The sequence below is a fragment of the Bos taurus genome, chromosome 9 (assembly GCF_002263795.3).
Source record: "Bos taurus isolate L1 Dominette 01449 registration number 42190680 breed Hereford chromosome 9, ARS-UCD2.0, whole genome shotgun sequence".
Taxonomy (NCBI): domain Eukaryota; kingdom Metazoa; phylum Chordata; class Mammalia; order Artiodactyla; family Bovidae; genus Bos; species Bos taurus.
This window is the reverse complement of record NC_037336.1, coordinates 84882396-84891592: the sequence shown is the minus strand read 5'-3', so window position 1 is coordinate 84891592 and position 9197 is coordinate 84882396. Positions and strand designations below refer to the sequence as shown.

General features: G+C 42.1%; 1 protein-coding gene across 4 annotated transcripts in view; it reads right to left on the bottom strand.

Annotated features, from left to right (window-relative positions):
* SAMD5 (sterile alpha motif domain containing 5) overlaps positions 1 to 9197 on the bottom strand; it is a 141318-nt gene that overhangs the window by 80846 nt on the left and 51275 nt on the right. The gene's annotated exons all lie outside the window — the stretch shown is intronic.

Sequence of the window (9197 nt, the reverse complement as noted above, 5' to 3'; positions counted from 1 at the left end):
CTGTGGATTTGAACATATCGGGGTTATTTAAGTTCTCCTTTACCCATTCTTCCCCTAGTCCATCACGGATTTCTGCTCCATTTTTTAAGTCATATTTGTCCTTTTCTGGTTACCATATGGACTTTTGAAAACTAACTTTAAGACTGTTGTTTATCAATCAATTTTCTCTTTGAAGCTAATAATAAGAAAATGTATTTTATTCTTCTCAAGCCTATATCTGTTTTTTTAAAAAGGTCTACTTCTCTTTCCTTTAATGTTTCTTATGAGAATAGGAAAGTAAAACAAAATTAAATAAAAATATATCTTGTAATAGTTTGCCTTCCTAAATCACATCACTCAACTCTACACTTTGGTAGCCTTAGTCATAGAATATCAGTCAACATACCGCAGAATATTTGAAATATTTGAAACGCTACCTAGCTCGTGCTCAGGAGGTATGTATCTATCCAGCTTGTCTGTGTAAAGGCTAATTCAAAATGCACCTTCCTAAATAAAAGATTCACAATCATCTTTAATCATAATCATTTGTGTGCACAAACAGTAACTTTTTCACACAGGCTTTTAAGCATATTTGTGCATAAGCTGGAAAGAGATGAATAAGGATTTCCTACAAAGCAGTAACCTAGCAGAATTCATCTGCTATTGTGTGGTCGTCTGCACCAGTGTTCTGGGATTGATATTACACTAATTATCGCCAAGCTCTGATTGGTGTTGACACTTTTAACCCCTTCATGGTCACCATGATTCCTCCACAAATGAAAAGCAGCAACAGATTCCAGTTTCCTGCCCATCTGTCACTGTTGTGTCCTGGGCCAAGAGTCCCTTGACAGATCAGAATGGACAAAGGAGAAGGAAAAAAAAGAGTGTAAAGGAAGAATGAGGATGCCTGGGTCTCTCCCTTGATTTTTGATACGACAGGCAGACTGTGCTGCTTGTATTGAACCATTTACTTGTTTTTTGGTGTGTTTGTTTTTATTGTTGCTTAACTGAAAATGCTTTTGGAAAAGGCTGAATCACTTATGCTCTCTTTCATTTTTGTTTTTCTAGTCTACAACTCTCCAGTGTTACCCTCAGTTTTATCTCTTGCAGAAAAATTGTATTGCAGGCATTATCGAAAGACTTTAAAAAATGATTCTGCACATTTCTCTAGGGTACAATAATTTGTTTTAGCACAGGCTATGTTCACCCCTGCTCAAACAGCCACCTGCTGATAGCAATATGTTAACTAATGTGTCACTATTAATTACTTTGGGCAAAATCATCCAACAATTGCATCTAAATGGACAGAAAGTATTACTAGCCATGCTCAGAAAGTTTCTTTCCCCAGAGAATCAGGCTGTTTTGAGATCTTTTTGTCCCTGTAATACCAAGTAATAATATCTTAGTACTCACTAATATATTCAAATAGTCACTCAGATAAACCCATCTCCAAGCCAATCCATTCTTGAAAATTAAGCTCCTATTATAAACTATGTAAAAGCAATGTTCGATCTAACTTGACAAGCTAAGTTTTTTGGTGTTTTTTCTTTTGAGGGGAGAAGTGAGGGAAATTTAGCTTAACATGAAGGCAAAACTGTTTCATTTTTAATGCTCTAATAAATGAATAAATGAAAAAGAGCTGCAACAAAAATGTATTTGCTTTAGAGTGTGAGTTAACTTGCTATTTCTACCTGAAAAACCAGAAGGAGCCTCTGATTACAGCATTAGGGCAACTAAGAGCCGACTCATTAGAAAAGACTCTGATAGGAAAGATTGAAGGCAGGAGGAGAAGGGGATGACAGAGGACGAGATGGTTGGATGGCATCACCAACTCAATGGACATGAGTTTGAGCAAGCTCTGGGAGATAGTGAAGGACAGGGAAGGCTGGAGTGCTGCAGTCCGTGGGGTCGGAAAGAGTTGGACACTACTGAGCGACTGGACAACTGAACAGCAAAAGACCTCAGGAAGACTACAGCTGAATTTTGACAAAGTCACCAAGGAAGGCGACACCATCCTGAGAAGACTCTTGTTAAAACAAAAGATTCTCAGGTGTTGCACCGTGCCTGATACAGCTCTGCCTGGAGTCAGCAAGATACCCCTGCCAACCATTAAAGGTCACTGTGTTAAAGATCATCGTCTTCCAGGAACCTATGGAAAGAAAGAAAACGCCTTGGCCAGGCTGTCATCTAGTAAACGCAGGCACCCTCCACATTAAACTCAGCTAAAGATGTGGGCCACGAAGTCATCCACAAATACAGCATCAAGCTAACAGCCCCAACTGAAACCTCTCGCATCTTAGGTTCAGCAAAAACAAATTGCATTGATTAAACAAGCCCAGCCTTGCCATTTGCTAGTTTTCATTCTTTGGGGGAAAGGGTGGGAGGCAGACAAACAGGATTTCCGCAGTTGGGTCATGGAGAGTTTCAAGATGTGAGAGCAGTCTCAGAGAACAGTAATTAGCGGAGCACATGTTGCTTCATGATCACAGGAGACATTAGTAATTTCCCTGCTAGGAAGGCTCCTTGGCGCTCTGGCACCTGGCATGCACCGTGACATCCTAGATCCTGCTCCTTATAGATCCCACTCTTCAAGCAGAAGAGAAATGAACACGTTTACAACTCTGATCAGCATTAAGGAGATAACTGCTAAAAAGACGTCTTATGGGCAAACAAGCGATGTCAGTCCAGTCTCACTTCACAGAGCTGCTCCTATCAGCTCACATTTTTCCATTTCATTTTCCCCCTAAATTGTCCAGCATATTCCTACAGAGAGGAAAAAAAAAAAAAGCCCTTTCTTCATTCCTCCAAGGAACAAAAATCTGTTTTATATAAGTTTGGGCTCTCCAGGTGACACTAGTGGGAAAGAATCCGCCTGCCAATGCAGGAGACACAAGAGACGCGTATTCATCCCTAGGTCAGGAAGATCCCCTGGAAGGGGAAATGGCAACCCTCTCTAGTATTCTTGCCTGGGAAATCCCATGGACAGAGGAGCCTGCCAGGTTATAGTCCATGGGGTCACAAAGAGTCATACATGACTGAGAACACACACATACACACACCTTATAAGCATTTACAGCCTTCTTTGGATATAGGACTAGGTTGACTTAGAAAAAAAAAATCATGAAAAAAATTGCCTCAAATCTGGTCCTTTCTCAAAACTCGCAAAATTCCATCTCTGGACCAATAAATAAGTGAGTGAGTGAGTGAAAGTTGCTCAGTTGTGTCTAACCCTTTGCGACCCCATGGACTATACAGTCCATGGAATTCTCCAAGCCAGAATACTGGAGTGGCTAGCCTTTCCCTTCTCCAGGGGATCTTCCCGACCCAGAAATCGAACCTTGTCTCCTGCATTGCAGGCGGATTCTTTACTAACTGAGCTATCAGGGAGACCACAAGACCAATAAATGGTAAATTATATTTTTGGTTCTACTAACGTTCTTGAAGCTTTACTGTTTTTAAAGACAGAGTTTATAAAAATTGAATGGCTGTAGTCTGTAATGTGCCAAATTATTATCTATTTCTGAGAAGATATTACTAAAACGTTTATAACCCTAGCTGGCCTAATTCTTCCCCGACCTGCTTTGAGACACTCAGAGTTCTTACCTCAGGGCCATACAAACCTAATTCCTGGGCTGAACTGTGGGTTTCTCAGTTTTATTTGTTCTAGGCTATTAAGGAGGGTGAGAGAAGAAGAGAGGAAGTCTTTCATTTCCCACATATCTGGCAATTCTAATCTGTTAGAGTTCCAATCGGAGAAACGAAGGGGGTGCACGATGGCACAGAAAAAGTTATTGAGAGAATAAAAAACTATTATCCTGTGGCTAAATATTAAGTTTTATGAGATAATGTGTGTTTTTTTCTTAGCTGATTATTCTGATTTTTAACTGACTTCAGGTCTGCTACACTTTTTAGCTTCTAATTTCCCCCTAATTAAAAGGCAATCAGTGTCAGATGCAAGATAAGCCATTTAGAAGTTATTTTGCTATTGTGATAGTATTTAAAAGGAGGTAGCCCCACTGCAGATGTAGAACCAATAAATTCTCCACATTTGGTAGCTGAGATTTAAAAAAACAAAAAACTGGTGACTGTACAATAATAGTCCATGCAATTTCCTTACAACTGGGGGTGGGTCAACTGTCTCTCGAAGGCAATGGCACCCCACTCCAGTACTCTTGCCTGGAAAATCCCATGGACAGAGGAGCCTAGTGGGCTGCAGTCCATGGGGTCGCTAAGAGTCAGACACAACTGAGCGACTTCACTTTCACTTTTCACTTTCATGCATTGGAGAAGGAAATGGCAACCCACTCCAGTGTTCTTGTCTGGAGAATCCCAGGGACGGGGGAGCCTGGTGGGCTGCCATCTATGGGGTTGCACAGAGTCGGACACGACTGAAATGACTTAGCAGCAGTAGCAGAAGCAACTATCTCTTAGGAAAAATAAATTAAAAATAACAGTAAAAATTTTGCCTGGATGGCACACATGCACTAATCTGGTGATACACATGATTTTTTTTACCACATGACTTTCTCAACATTTAGCCATGTCACACTACCTATCATGATGGACCCAAGGAAGATTGGTAATACTCTAACAGACTGGGGAGGTGGCAGGTGTGTATAAATCCAGCCTCATTTTAGCTTCAAATTTCTCCAAAGGCATAACCACATTTTACACTTCTTTATATCCACTGCAGCCATGAAATTAGAAGATGACAGCTTCTAAGAAGGAGAGCTATGACAAACCTAGAGAGTGTACTAAAAAGCAGAGACATCACTTTGCAGAGGTCCATATAGTCAAGGCTATGGTCTTTCCAGTAGTCATGTATGGATGTGAGAGTTGGACCATAAAGAATGCATAGTGCCAAAAAATTAATGTTTTTAAACTGTGCTGCTGGAGAAGACGCTTGAGAGTCACTTGTCCAGCAAGAGATCAAACCAGTCAATCCTAAAGGAAATCAACCCTGAATATTCATTGGAAGGACTGATGTTGAAGATGAAGCTCCAATCCTTGGCTACCTGATGCTAAGAGCCAACCCATTGGACCTTGATGCAGGGAAAGACTGAAGGTAGACGGAGAAGAGGGCAGCAGAGGATGAGATGGTTGGATGGCATCACCAATTCAATGGACATGAACTAGGGCAAACTCTGGGAGATGGTGAGGGACAAGGAGGCCTGCCTTGCTGCAGAACATGGGGTCGCAAAGAGTCGGACAGGACTTGGCCTCTGAGCAACAACAGCAATATCCACCCTGGGAATATTATAGAGCACATCACATACTACTGCTGCTGGCTGATTCAACTGTCCACAGTAAAATTTTTACATCCAATTTCTCAGTAAACTAAGTTGCTATCAAGAAATTTAAGTCTAGCAAGTCAGACAGGAGTATAGATACCTTTGCCTCCACGGCTGAGAAAAAAATATCAATATGTTCACTAATCCCATCAGTATCTTCATGGTCACCTTTCAGTTCCTCCAAAGGCCTCTGAGGGGTGCCTCTGAGCTCCTGGGAAGGTTGAGGCTGCCTCCCAGAACAACAGTCTGGAGTACACGATGTCGTGTTACACAATGAGCTGGCATGGATGTTCTTTTTCCTGCTACAGGAGTTCCACAGGGTAGATTTCCTAGGGATTCTATAGACCAGAAAAATGTTTGCCCGCTCCAGAATGATCTGTGTATACTTTCTTTTTTTTGACTGTAAACACAAATACCCAAATGCAATATAAACCGTTATTTATCACTATCCTGTCTTCATAGAAAAACATCTATTTCTGCTTTATTGACTATGCCAAAGCCTTTGACTGTGTGGATCACAATAAACTGTGGAAAATTCTGAAAGAGATGGGAATACCAGACCACCTGATCTGCCTCTTGGGAAACCTATATGCAGGTCAGGAGGCAACAGTTAGAACTGGACATGGAACAGACTGGTTCCAAATAGGAAAAGGAGTACGTCAAGGCTGTATACTGTCACCCTGCTTATTTAACTTCTATGCAGAGTACATCATGAGAAACGCTGGGCTGGAAGAAGCACAAGCTGGAATCAAGATTGCGGGAGAAATATTAATAACCTCAGATATGCAGATGACACCACCCTTATGGCAGAAAGTGAGAGGAACTAAAAAGCCTCTTGATGAAAGTGAAAGAGGAGAGTGAAAAAGTTGGCTTAAAGCTCAACATTCAGAAAACTAGGATCATGGCGTCTGGTCCCACCACTTCATGGGAAATAGATAGGGAAACAGTGGAAACAGTGTCAGACTTTATTTTCGGGGGCTCCAAAATCACTGCAGATGGTCACTGCAGTCATGAAATTAAAAGACACTTACTCCTTGGAAGGAAAATTATGATCAACCTAGATAGCATATTGAAAAGCAGGGACATTACTTTGCCAACAAAGGTCCGTCTAGTCAAGGCTATGGTTTTTCCAGTGGTCATATATGGATGCAAGAGTTGGACTGTGAAGAAAGCTGAGCGCCAAAGAATTGATGCCTTTGAACTGTGGTGCTGGACAAGACTCTTGAGTGTCCCTTGGACTGCAAGGAGATCCAACCAGTCCATTCTAAAGGAGATCAGCCCTGGGATTTCTTTGGAAGGAAAGATGCTAAAGCTGAAAGTCCAATACTCTGGCCACCTCATGAGAAGAGTTGACTCATTGGAAAAGACTCTGATGCTGGGAGGGATTGAGGGCAGGAGAAGGTGCGACAGAGGATGAGATGGCTGGATGGCATCACCGACTCGATGGACGTGAGTCTGAGTGAACTCCGGGAGTTGGTGATGGACAGGGAGGCCTGGCGTGCTGCGATTCATGGGGTCGCAAAGAGTCAGACACGACTAAGCGACTGAACTGAACTGAACTGTCTTCATGTATGGAGTGTCCTTGCTAAGTACTGATTTACTAGCTAGTTCCTGGACAAAACTAAATGGGTTATAACAGACTGCACTGCTACTTACCACTTTCTCTGGACTCACAGAGTTCTAGGCTTCACTCAGGATTAAATTTGCAGGTTTTCAGCAAATTGAAATATACTGGAGAGGATGGAAATTTTTCTACCCCTTCTTATTCAGCAAACCCTCAGGAAAAAACTCAGAGGTTAAAAGACAAAAGTGTCTTTGTTTATTCTCTCCTCCAGGCATTAACTGGCTTTATAATTTTTCCAACTGAATAGCTATGTAAATTCCTGATTTCTTAAAAGCACATTGTTGCAGTCATCGCATATTCCAAATATGCTAAAATTCCCCCACATGGAGAGCAGCCCACAGGGCTGTGGTCTGCAAGCTGCAGAAAACTGGAGACAAGAGGCCTAGGACCTCCCTCACTGCCCAGAGTTGGTCCTGACTTATCTCTACCAGGAAGAAATTATCAGGAGTTGAACTGTTAGGAATTCTGAATTGTTCTTTCAGCAATTTTATAATAATTAACAGCCGGTCACAACATGAAGCTGGGGCTAGGTCACCACACTTTCAAGAAGTATAATAGCACAGTTAAGGAGGCAAAATAGTAGCTGGAGGGGACAGTGCTTTTAAGAACAAGGAAGGATCTGGGCATGTTTACAGAAGGAGTGGAAGGGTTCCATGGAGAGAGACCAAATGCAAGAAAACAAAGGGATAATTATGGGCCATAATTATGACTAGGGCCATGAGTAGATACCCAGAGGACGGATTAGTCTTAGAGGGGAGAGGGTAATTCTTCACCCGAAACAGGGAACAAAGAACAGATGGGCAAAGATGCCAACACACTTTGAGATGAAGGAGGGGAGAGGCAGGGAGCTCTTGTGCAGCAGACTCGATGTTCTAGGTAATGACGTAGCCAAGGCCGTCTGCAGAAGGGGAGGTGAGGGGGCAGGGGTAGTTTTAAGGCACCCGAAGGTGGCATGGGGGATCTGGAACAGTCACCAAGAGAATTGTGACATGAAATCAGTTTGACAGTTCCAAGAGGACAGATTAGGCTGGGCTGGGCAGGACTGGTACAGAATTACAAAGAAAGGGCTTTTAGAGACTTTCTGTACTATGCTTCTAAGTCTCCAAATGCTACCCAAAATAGTGATCAAGACACAGGCCTAGAAACGCTCAATAGAAGTCCAGAACAGAAACAATGATAAATGCTACAGGATGCTGAATACTAGGGCTTCCCAGGTGGCTCAGTGGTAAGAAAGACCTGCAATGCAGGAGATGCAGGAGACATGGGTTCTCATGTCCATTGAGTCGGTGATGCCATCCAACCATCTCATCCTCTGTTGTTCCCTTCTCCTCCTGCCCTCAGTCTTTCCCAGCATCAGGGTCTTTTCCAATGAGTCAGTTCTTCACATCAGGTGGCCAAAGTATTCGAGTTTCAGCCTCAGCATCAGTCCTTCCAATGAATACTCAAGACTGATTTCCTTCAGGATGGACTGGCTGGATGTCCCTGCAGTCCAAGGGACTCTCAAGAGTCTTCTCCAACACCACAGTTCAAAAGCATCAATTATTTGGCACTCAGCTTTCTTTATAGTCCAACTCTCACATCCATACATGACTACTGGAAAAACCATAGCTTTGTTGGCAAAGAGATGTCTTTGCTTTTTAATACCCTATCTAGGTTTGTCCTTACAAGGAGCAAATGCCTTTTAATATTGTGGCTGCAGTCTCCGTCCACAGTGATTTTGGAGCCCAAGAAAATAAAATCTGTCACTGTTTCTACTTTTTCCCCATCTAATTGCCATGAAGTGATGGGACCGGATGTCATGATCTTGGGTTTTTAAATGGTGAGTTTTAAGCCAGCTTTTTCACTCTCCTCTTTCATCCTCATCAAGAGGCTCTTTAGTTCCTTTAGTTCTTTATCTTTATAGTACATACTATGATTATAAAAAGTCTACCTCAGTAACAGTCAACAGCTACTAATATTAACTGAATAAACTTCTTCTGTGCCAGGCACTGTGCTGAGGACACAGCATATTTAAACATAATCTCCTTTACTTCTTACCATAAGCCCACATGATGGCTGTCCTGAACTCAGTTTTACAAAGAATCTGAGGCTTTCAAGTGTAGATATCCTGAGAGTGTCAAATTAGTGGCAAAACCGTTCTATCCAACAGTGAAGCTCACCCTTGTAAAAGTATGTCTGCACTCCCCATCATTTTTGTTTTATTTTATTTATGTATTTACTTATTTATTTTGGTTGCACAGCATGCAGGACTCAGCCAACCAGGGATTGAACCCATGCTCCCTGAATAGGAAGTAAGGAGTCTT